Source organism: Hetaerina americana, unplaced genomic scaffold (genome assembly GCF_022747635.1).
Source record: "Hetaerina americana unplaced genomic scaffold, ioHetAmer1.1.p SCAF_76, whole genome shotgun sequence".
Lineage (NCBI taxonomy): Eukaryota > Metazoa > Arthropoda > Insecta > Odonata > Calopterygidae > Hetaerina > Hetaerina americana.
The window spans coordinates 1,715,741-1,728,227 of NW_027287383.1; the positions used below are offsets into that span (position 1 = coordinate 1,715,741).

Sequence of the window (12,487 nt, forward strand, 5' to 3'; positions counted from 1 at the left end):
CATATTAATTTGCCCAGATGGAGTTAATAATTATTTACACTCTATTTTCAGGATAAAATTTTTTAAAAACAAATGACAATATGAAATTGACCCTTCTTGGCAATAACTTCACCGAAGAGGAGGTCAAAAAATCCTCAAAAATCTCATTTAAGTCTCAGTATCCAAAGAAGAGGGTCAGAAATATTGCCTTTAAGGCCAACTTGTAATGAGGGTATACAAAGAAACTTCACACTTCCACAATAAAGATTAAACATTTAACGACCATGGTTTTGATGCTGTGCATCATCATCAGGTAACATACATAAACATTTTTTCAACTTATCAAGTCTGTCTCCAAGAGGGAAGTAGGTGAGAGGAGAGGGGTTGAGTTTAGGTTCACCAATCTATTAGTGGTCTAGGGGTGGGGGAGGGTATATATTGGAAGGTTACTGGCTCAAATTTGTGAAAGTTTATACTAATTAAATGAAGAACACAATGTAACACTCCACCATTCTTAAAAATAGCAGTGGAAAAAATAAACACATTCTGTTCTACATTTAATTAGGGGGGGTGTTTGCCTACAATGATTTGGCCTTTATTAAGGGACGGTTGATGATCATCACTGCCTTGGTGGGGGTGGGGTTGGGGCGGAAAGATATGGAGTCTTTTAAGAGTTTTAGGAGGGATTAATGATTGTAAAAAATGATATCTATCATCTACTGGATAAAGAAATTTTTACAGAACATAACTTAGAGGTTGTTAATTGGGAACGAACATCCAAGATGGACAGGAGTAAAAAATATAGCTATCAGCTCAGGGCTGATATGCAAACCAAAATCCTACATTCCATCATGGCTAAATGTTTAATCTGAAAAACATAATTATAAAAATAATTACTCATGAAATCCAAATTCATCTACTGGAAACCCTTGCCATACATCACAATGCATTTCAAATCTATATGATACATCTTTATTTCTAGCTAATATTTTAAATTCATGCAACTCATGTAGTCACAGGAGAGATTTGGATTCTACATTGGCTCCATAACTGGCAACAGAAATATGGACTTCATTTACTTGTAATGGTAGGCCAATAAAAATTAACCTATCATATATCACAACTGAGGACCCAAGGATATTCTTGCTGAAGACAAATACAAGGGATATTCAGAGTAATGAATATGGATGACAGCGATGCCTAGGGACAAAGAATCTAGGATTCTTTGAAAAACATTCAAATTTTAAAGTGAATGTATCATAAGAATATGAACAAAGGGGGTAAAAAGAAGAACCATGCACCAATAAACATTATTTACATGCAATAATTAGTAGCAAGCGGGTAATTATACGTAGTTTAAACATGAATAACGTAAAGACAGATGTTTAGAATGGAACCTCAGTTCCATGAAAGAAATATGCCAGTAGAAAATGAAAAGAAAAGATTCATTTGCTGAGTCTCCATTGAAGAATTCCCATTTAAATACTTGAGATGAAGAAAATAGTAAGAATATGAAGTAGTAATTAAAATCAGTCAAAGGAAACTGATTTTGCAAAAATACAATCTACATAAGGCATAACATACATATATAGAGTTAAGATGATATGTTTGCTCAAATTAAAACAAATTAATAGCCCATACAAATTTCAATAACTTGACTCGCTACATAAAAGCCTTCAATTTTTAACAATTTATGATGAATATTGCAGCTTGGAAAAAGGGAAGAAGGATGTTAAATAGAAATGTAAAAACATTCTTGAATTGTAATTAGAAAATTTTCCCAATTGCAAAGAACTGGTCTGTAACAGTTTCTTTTGCACTACAAATTTAATTATGGAAATCTGGGTTATCATGTTCATAGTGGACAGGAATATCCTTAAGTTGGACATGAGTAATCGAACGGAAGTTCCATAATAATGAAAAATGAAAAGAGACGGACATAAATGCTTTTTTGCAAGCACTGAATAATGATAAAATAAAAATAATATCTATCAAACATTTACTTGTGTTTGAACAGATAACTCAGTGAATGAAATTTTACCAATTCTCAATAAACTAAATTATTATGATCACAAAGCTGTAGGTCCATCTCATGCTTAAGTTAAGCTTCTACTAAGTCAGACAATATCTTTGAAATTCAAAACAAATGCCACAGAACTAAATTTGAAAACAAATTCCTAGTTTTCACAGACAAAAAATATAATCTAGTCATTGAAATACATGACAAAACATGAGTGGACTATTTAAATTAAATTGTTGGGTAATCTAAGAAGGATTTGATGGTGAGTTACTGTGAACCTTTGTTTTCAACAGATGAGTACACAATTAATCATGGCAAAGTTTTCTTAGAAGGGAATTTAAATCATTAATTAACTATTCATTGAACTTTGATTTCAATGAACATCTTGTTCAATCCCATTTATATGTAGAGGTGACAAAATAATTTCATATGCCAAAATTTCCGGGCAAACTTCAACATATAATGTATGCAGAGGAAGGTTAAAGGAGAGGACTAAAGGAAGGAGAGAAGAATGAGAGAGCAATAGGAGAAAGAAAATAAAGAATACCAGCGTTGCCTTGCCTTATCAGCATATCTACATTTTCTAGCCTCCCTGCAGGGCTCCACAATAGTCCAATGCAATTCATCTCTGCTGGAAAAAAGCCTACATACCCACCTAAATGTGCAATTTTCTCCATTGTTTAATATTTTCAAAGCTGACTACTAAACATATTCTGTCCTCTTATGTTTAAGAATTTGTGAAAGTCATAAATTGAAATTATGCATGAAAGTCCTATATCTTACCTGTACATTTAGTAAAATATGAGTGATGTATTTGGATCACAGGGTGAATTATACTGTTAACTGTTATACAGCTGTGACCTTGAACACAAGATCAAATTTAATAATTTGAAGATCAGTCACAGGGAATCCTATTGGACTAGGCTGGTTAAGGAAGCCTTTGAAAAAAATTGGAAGACTCAAATAAGATGAAGGTCTACTGGTGAGAAACACTTGACAGCATACTTTTTAAAAAGTCTAACAAATGCAGAGTATGGAAGCCACAGGAGTAATGCTACAATCAGAGAGTGTAAAATAGCGTATCTACGACAAAACTATTCGTTCCATTGAGTTAATTTGAAATAAAAAATTATATGAATACTAACATTGAACCATCAGCCACCTGACAAGTAACATGCCACCTGTGGCATGAGAAGGGATATGTAAATATCTCAAAAAACTATACCAGAACTGCATAAGGCTGAAGGACAGAAGCTTAGAATGGCACAAATCACCTGATCAGACCACAGGAATAATTCACTGGCAACATTCAATCTCAAAACCTTTTAGAACTATAGATGAGTTTACACCTATCTGATCACTTAGTAGGTTATTTGAAAGGACAATTTAAGTATGTAGGTACTCCTATTTCTCTTAAATAGAAGTACCTACCTATCAAGTCGTAGATAAACCAGCTACAGTGGTCAACCCAATGGTTTGTCTGGTGAGTGAAGGTAGAGCTCATCTCATCCTACGACTAAGAGGTTGTGAAAGTCACACGTCAACAGGACAAAAAGGGGGGGGGCAATTCCTTCCCTGTGCCACCTGTAGTTTCCCCGGAAGATGGGTTTCTAAAAAATCACACAGGTTTGGTGAAGTCAAGGGTGTCCTAGGCATAGAACCCAGGGGTTCAAATTCTGCTCTGAAATGGATTTTATTTTGTAATACGACAGCATTCGGTTCATTGTTCTTAAAATGAAACAGAGTGAGTTAACCATTAATTTACAATATACTCTTATGGGGGATGGGAGGTTTGATGCTTCTCATATTTTAGTATATGAGAATTTGTAACTCAGCAGAAATATAATTTACAGCCCAAAATACAGAAAACATGTATGAACTACAATTTCAGTTGACCCACCTCAAGCAGGCTTTATTACATCACACTGAAGCACACATTTTATTTGTAAACTGAAACATTTTTCAGCGTGGAAAGGTATGCGTTTCCCTGGGTATATTTTTATGATACCTGAGAAGGAGGCCAAAAAAATTAGCTTTACATTATCGATTTTACGTCCATTTTCCGGGAAATAACAACTGAACACGAACTTAACATTACTGGTGGAATTTCTCCATTACAAATTAATACGATCATTATCTAATTTAAATGTACGTTAATACATTCAGCCTTGGCTGCAAAGAAGGTGAGCATTTTTCAAGTGCATTCTACCAAAAAAAGACTAAAAATCGTCTTATTCATATCTGATTATTTCCATCTCAAGAGTTCTTTCAATAGTAGACCCACCCATGCGCCCACAAAATATATTACACCAGGATAAAATAATTGGATTAATTTCGTGTCAACTCAATTTTGTCTTTAATAAGAAGCTCAAAAAATAGACGAGAGGATTATTATCTTGAGAAAATAATCGCACAATGATACCCCCGAATAGTCACGGGACGCGCCAAAATCTACCGAAGGAATACAATGGTCATGAAGAGGGCGTGGTTCTAATATGAGGTATTTAAAGTGGCGACGGCGTCAAACCGCAGGACTTGGAAACTTTATATCCAGGTTCATTACATTGCGGTATTCTGAAAATACGCAAGAGCACCCGCGAGCTGCGTTGTCACGTCTTGCGCGCGAAGCTCAAAACTGTTTGCTTAGGTGGGGACAGCAGCTGCTCGACGACGCCCATTTTGGCAACAAGGCAAAAATTGAAATTATGAAAAAGCATTAATAATAAAAATGTTGCAGATATTGTATTTTATATGGTATAATTAAACTTTGGACGCGTATGCATTTAAAAAAATTTTGATTCGGGGAAAAATATAGGACAATCTTTTTTAACTCTCTCGTTTATTTACAATAAAAATGCGCCTTAGAAAACGTCTACAATTATATCCTTATCCATTCTTACAATTTTTGTTAACAACGTATTGTTGTAGATTAGATAGTTTGTTTCTAAGCGGAGTAACAACGATCAGGAAATTGAGGAATCATTGGGTACACGGAGAGCAATTCGTATGGTCAGAGTGCATTATTGCTCTGTAGTCCGCGCTTTAATAATTTCAAAAAGTTATAAATTACGGAATATATAACAACGCAAATGCCTTTGAAATTACGTTTATTGCATTATGCAAGCGTGGGCTTAAACCTGGGAATAAATTGTCACATCATTTTGACGGCAACGTTGCGCATTCGTCGATTGGGGCGGAGAGATTGGAGGGCACGACTAAGACGGGAGTTTGCGAATATGATGAGAGGGCATTTAACCTTCCGGAAAGGAAGCTGAACTCCGACTTCCCCTGAACTCATCATTTGCAGCAGTCTCTCGACCGAAGAATGAGGGAAGGGGTCACAGACGGAAAATGTTCCCCACGTCTAGCAATCGCCCGGAAATCGATCCCGGAACTCGTGATGCTCGCCAACCATCGGAAGCAAACAGTCGACGTTCACTGGTCCTAGACATTCTCCCCTGCGCCGCCCCTTCTCCCACCATTAAAGATGGGGCGGCGGCAGACACAAGAGTCCCCGCCCCTCTCCGCAACACCCCGGTTATACGTGCGCGCTCAGAAGATCTCCGAGCGTCTTGCACGCCTTCATCCGTACCGAAATGCGCTGGCTGGCTCGTGCCCGCCCCCTTCTCCTTTGAAAGGTGCCGACTCTGTCTTCCATATCGACGTGATTTTGAGACGGCGCGACCTGGGACCCCACAGGATGAAGGGAGTTAAGGCGAGATTGACGGGGTCCTCTTTGATTTATCATGTATTATTTAGATATGGACAAAATTTTACAGGTTTATCTATAACACGAAGATGATGAGAGGTTGCCCAGCATATGATAATCTGGAGGAGAGCTGAAAAGTTGGATACTATAAATTGAAAAAAAATTGTTTCCATTGAGTTTGCACGATCACCTGTCATTGTGACACAATGGAAATAACCTAGCAATTTTCTGACCCAAGTCTTTGAGTTCGAAGGGACATAAGCTGCTACAGCGCGTCTGCGTGGCTACAGCGGTTCTGCCCTCCAACCTCAAAGTCAACTGGAGAGGCTCATCTTATTAGGCAGGTATGTAAGCAATGAGTGCATCTTAGGCGCTCATGGATTTATTAAAACCCATCACTGAAACACCATACTACCTGACAGGATAAAGTAAGAGAGTAATCAGAAAATTTATAGATTTAAATGCTAGTTTTCCCTGCAATATTGACGATAACAGCGAAACTTTTGATGGACGTACATGCCATAAGACGAATTTCTTAAGCTGGCGTTTTTTATTCTCAAATGAGAGACACAACTGTTCTTTTGTCAAACAGAAACTTCACAAAATTCATTGCTCATCTTATATGCTAAAAGTATGAACTGAACTGCTTATATCCCCTACAGTAGGCTGTAGTGATGGCTTCCACTGCATCGTGCAGATGTTTAACAATCAGTCAGTGTTCGGATGATCAAAGCTTTCCACTCAAAATTCACTTTATCCCGCTGACTACGCGAAAAAAATGCATTCCTTGACCTCATGTGAAATGCCTCGTCATACACTACTGTTAAGATTATATTAATATACCACCCATGGCTTAAGGATAGACTAGATTCGTATGTCTAAACACTTTTCGTATTCGTATGTCTAAACATATTGAGTGGACGAGTTAAGCAAATGGCACCACGAAGATATTTTCATTTGGAGAAGTCTCGAGAAGTAAAGGAAGAAGAAAAGGCAAAAGTTCCTCCACCGTGAAGCAGCGGAAGAGTCAATTGTTGGGAATCCAATTTTGCGTGATGTTGCTGAACTTGTGGTTGATATTTTCAAAAAGCGTAAGTGCATTTAACACTCTTGATAGTAATGAGCTGGATTTGTCGATTTTTCACTTGACTCGTCAGTATTATGGTTACCTAACATAAGCGTCACTAGTAGAGTACAATACCTAGCTCCTATATTCTAAAAGAAGTCTTTTCTAATAAAGTCAATTTCATAAGAGAAGTCCCAACGAAGAACCATGGTTTTCAGTGCGTGAAATAGACGAGGTTCAGGGTAGGGAGGATCAATTTTTTGCCTTGATCACCTTCGATTTCCTGCAAAGTGCTGGTGTTTGGAAAATCACGGTGCTTGGATTAAACTAGGGGTATCTAGAGGTAACACTCGGATTGGAACTCGAGACCAACCGGCAAGCAGCTTAATGCTCGAAACCACAACGCCACCATTTACGACAAGGATGTTGATTTAAATGTTGCCTGTCTTTTTACTGTTAAAAGTAAATCACATCGCTATCGTAAATAGTATCGTGAAATATCTGTGGTATGAAAAATCAAACCGCGTAGTAAAAAAAGTTGGCTGGCAGTTGAGTTTTCTTTCATTGAGAGCAGAAGATATGTAGGTATCTTTATATTCGAATATCCCGGAGGATTTCATACCACTTCAACGACGATTTTGCTTTCATACTAAGAACACCAATCCTAACTAATAGGACAAATCGTTCATCATTTTAGTCTTGCGTCCTATGACTGTACACAATTATGAATTAGAGACAATGCCTTCGATGAGCATATGCAATGCGGATTGGATTAGCTTGAGAGAGCGAAAGTTTGATGTAGCATTATTCGCCAGGGCACTCGTGTTGGAGTGGTAAATTGTTAGACAACTGACCGGAGGACCCGGGTTCCATTCTCGGGGGCGCCTCTGGCCAGCAACTTCTGTGATTTTTCGGGCACCAGAATTTCCTGGGAAACCATTGGCGGTAGAGGAAAATGTCTCCCTAAATTCCTCCCTGATGTGTGATTTTCAGAAGTCGTTGGACTTACCACAGGGTGAGCTCTACCATAACCTATCAAACCGTCATTCAGGCGGATAACTGCGGTTGGTTTTATACGTACAGGGTTCGTCCGGAAAATAAGTGTACTGAGCTCAGGAAAAAAAAATTTATTACACTTTTACATATCTTAAGCTAATATTCCTCAAAATAGGACCCTTGTGAGTCGATACACTTGTTCCAGCGGCGTTCCCATTCCTGGAACGCTCCCGCGAAGGCATCATCGGGAACCTCTCGAAGACACGTCGTCACGGCCTCTTTGACGGCGTCCTAAGTCCCGTATCGCGTTCCTTTCAAACTCCTCTTTATCTTCGGGAACAGAAAGAAGTCCCGTGGTGCCAAGTCCGGGCTGTAGGGCGGGTGCGGCAGCGTTGCCACGCCGTGCTTGGCCAAAAAGTCCGACAATACGACCTACGTATGTTTCAAAATGAGCGGGTCGCGGTAGTCGAGTGGGTAGAGCGTTGGACTGCTGACCGGAGGGTACCGGGTTCGATTACCGGGCAAGGCAGCTGCTGCTCCACCCAAGCTAAAGTGATTTTTCGGGTACCAGGTCTTCCTGGGAGACCATAACCGGCACAGGGAAAGGAACTGGCCCCCCTACCCTGATGTGTGAATTTTCACACGCCGTATAGGGCTTAGTACTGGGTGATCTCTACCATCACCTACTAAACCGACCTTCGGGTTGATTACTGTGTTTATGGTTCATATATATATATATATACAGGTAATTAACGAAAAAGAATTTGAGGGATGACTTGTTCAGTTGATATAATGAAACATGTTTCATTTCTGTAGAATAATTGTATTTTGTTTACTTTTTAAATTGCTGGTATATAATCACAAAATTCAAAAAAATGAATTAACACTCTTCAAAATAATAGTACTAATGATGTGCCATGCATACTCAACCATTGTCTTCTAATTTAGTATATGTTCCATACATGGAAAATATAGTGGAACATTCATGTGTGACCGAAGATGCATCCAGGATGTATGAATTAAAATTCATTTCATATAATAAACTGCTTAAAACCGTAATTCCCCAGTGATTCTCAGTTTTATTGATAATTTTTAAGAATCATGAAATCATGACTACTCTTCTTTCTTCCAGTAGCAGCAGGGGAGTTATAAGGAATGTAAGGAATAATCTGGAGGGAGAGTGGAACTGGGAAGATTTAGGTTGGCAGAAACAGGAAGAAAGAACTGCTTTTGAATAGGAAGAAAAACTGCTAATTAAATAGGAAGAAAAACTGCTTTCAAAGGAAGAATCCTGGGAAAAGTATGCCCGCAAAGCCTACTGCCACACTTTCCAATTATTTAGTAAAATATCTATACGTAATATTGGCTTTAATTTATTGATTTAGTAATGCAGTAGAGTAAGAAAATAATGATAGCAGATTATCATCCACCACCTGCAGGGAACTGACATCTCCCCGCCTAGGAGAAAAATATGCCCTCCTTCAACATTACAAGCGAGGTATTGATGTAATTACAAAGTCACTTCTTCAATTTCAATATTCTGTTTTCTCCATTAAGTTACTTCTGAGACAACAGATGTCATTAGAAGCAAGGTCCTTCCTCAAGTCTCACTCTTATCAGAGAGACATTTTGTTCACATCCACTGTTTCAATCCTAATCGAAATGGACAAAACTTGAACGCAATTTGCATTTTTTTGTCGAAACGCGACAAATGAACATATTACACATTTTTTGAGGAATTAATAAACTATGAGATTCTGTATTCCTGCGTGATTATCGCCTAAGCAATCATATAACGCTTTGAACCCGAAATACTTGGAATAACTTACCGATGCAACCTAGGAAATAATTAAGCCGTGCTAATAATTTTGCTTATGAACAAGAAAGAAACATTCCACAAGTTAAACTAAAACTTCACTTTCTTTTGTAACATGATGTACTAATTTTGTAAAAATCCCTGTGAGAAACGAGTCTTCAGTTGGACAAGGAAAAAATCATAAATAGGTGTTCCAGATATCGTTCATTATCGTTTTTCGAAACCGATCCAGTTCATATGATTCAAGAATAATCCCGGCCAAACATAAAGAAAAAATTAATTAATTTAGCATGTTAAATGAGCTACTCAAAGATAACAGCTTTCATCAATAAGCAAGTACGCAACTTCAATATTCATCGCCAGTTTTGTCGAATTCAAGTCAGAACGTTACATAGCGTCATTCAGTTCCATTATCGTTCGGGATTTAAGCCTTGTCGATCAGACCGAAGGAGAGCGTTCATTATTTTCTTGGGCGACTTCATCGGCGTAGGATAAATGCAGGAACTACTAGTTACCGAACCGTTCATCTTTTGAGCCGACAGAAAGAGTCGATAAACCTTCGGATTTTTAAATTAACCCCCCTCCCGACCGGAGGAAGGAGTGGCAGGGCGAAAGGGGAGGGGGGAGCGCCCTTGATGGTTCATCCGTCTTCACATCATTCCAACCTCACGGGTTCACTGTTCACCTCCCCTACCAGAGTCTTCATTCGCTCCTCTCTCACCCCCCCCCTCCTCCCACATTTCCTCCTTCCCTCCTTCGCATGGCCACCAAATACTCCACTCCCCACCTAACTTCACTTATACTCCCTCCTCTTCCTAGCCCTCCCCTTGCCCCCCTCCCACGCGACCATTCTTCCCTGTGCTTCCCCGACCGCCCCTCCGTCTCCCGCCCTACCTCAAGAAATCCTCGCGGAGGACACCCGGGCGTGGCGCCACAGCCCCGCCGCAATTCCCCCTCCTCCATCGAGACCCCTCCACTCGTAGCCACCTCTCACACCCTTCCCCGCCCCATCTCCAGTCCCGTCGAAGCACATTGAGAGAGGGCCGCCGTCAGCGGCAGCAGCCATTCACGACGAAACGGCACGGGTAGTGAGAGCATAGCGTGCGTGTGTGCGCGCTGATAACCGGGTGGTGCGTGGGGGGGAATAAGGAAGGCGCGAGTAAGGTTACACGATGACAAATTGAATACTATATTACGTAACTTTATTGTCCAAACATATCTAATCAATTGGAGGAAAACCATCTGCTTACTCGTATTCATTAAATGAGAGCTAATATAAAAGGGTTAGGTATTCATTCACCGAGTACAATTATTTCTCTATAAAAAAACTTCCTAATTCTACTTGAAATTACTTGGATTGTTCATGATGCGTATCATCTTTGGCGGTTCGTTTTACATTTAGAGCCAACATAGGCGGGGATTTCGACCAAGAGGTATACACTTATGAATAAAAATGTGTAGAAAAGTGTCCCTCAAGAGTTATATTTATCCTGGTCATCACTTTAAATTTCCGGCCATGATACTCAAGGTGGGTAACGAACTCGACAATAAATCCAGAGGTCGCGGGTTCGATTCCCGCCTCGGGCAGGAGCGTTGCGTCAACTACACTCAAACTGATACTGTAAGAGCTTATCGGTATTCTTATATCCCATACTACATATTGCAATTTCATGTGCATACCTTCTACCTTCCGTATTTTCATACTGAATGACTATTTTTTCTCCCTCTACCTCACTTTCCCTGCAATTACTTGCCCTAAATTCTACGAATTCCCCCCAACAGCAGTCTTTCTTCCGCTATCATGCATAGAACTGAATATTATTATAGGTATCTACCGGTTAAGGTAGGTTTTGGAGAGTCACAAACTACCCAATAATTTTCTTGCCTCTCCAAACAAAACACAACCCAACATCCCACTCTACAAAAAGCCCCTCTTGATCTCAGTGTACTTCCTTCCTCCCTTCATCCCGTACAACATCCCTATCCTATTCCTGCCCTTTCCTCGTTTTCCTAACATTCTCCCATCTATTACAGTCCTCACGATCCCACTGCCGATCAATACGCCCTTCATCCATGTTTCCTCTCTCCTTAGGATTTCTCCCGACAAACCCCTTTCCTCGCCCACCATGCCTAGTACTTCCTCATTTGTTTTCCTTTCCATCCATTTTACTTTCTCCATTCCTCTCCAAACACACATCTCAAAAGGCTCCTAATCTACTCCCATCCTCTTGCCAGGTTTCCGTTCCATACACAACTGCGCTCCATATTAATTTTTTACCGCTTTTTTTCTTTACATTTTTACTTTAAGTGCTTGTCATCAACTCCCACCTCTTGGTAAAAGCTACACATAATTTACCCAAAGAAAGTCTTCTTTCAATACCCTTAAATACTTTGCCCACCTTCTAAAACATTTCCCAAATAGGTGCACTGTTTTACTTGTTCAAGTCATGTTCCTCAGCTTACACATTTATTTATTCTTCCCATTTTTTAAAGAATTACATTGCCTTTCTTTTTTAAAGATTCTAACCCTATACCGATCACAGCGATTCTACAATGCGTTAAGAAATGATTGTGACCGTTTAGCTATATGACTAATTTTAGCTGACTAACTAACACTTGATCATCCGCAAATCTGATGAGTCTAAAAGAATTCTCCACCTGCTTTCAGTCCAACCTCCAGTCCTAACCTTATTTCGTCCATATTTATAATTAAAAGAGCAGGTAATAAAGGACATTCCTGCTTTACTCCCCTCCATTCTGGATAAATCGTTTTTTCCTCCATTCTCCACCAATCCTTTCTAAAATGTCAAATAATTTTGCTCAGTTCGCTCTATGGAACGCCTTCTCGAAATCCACGAGGCATACAACAAATAAATCCTAGTTTTGTTTTTTATCCCACTC

General features: G+C 39.3%; 1 protein-coding gene across 3 annotated transcripts in view; it reads right to left on the bottom strand.

The window, feature by feature from the left end:
• The window catches only part of Smox (Smad on X), a 91,568-nt gene that overhangs the window by 13,324 nt on the left and 65,757 nt on the right, over positions 1-12,487 (bottom strand). The window lies entirely within an intron of this gene.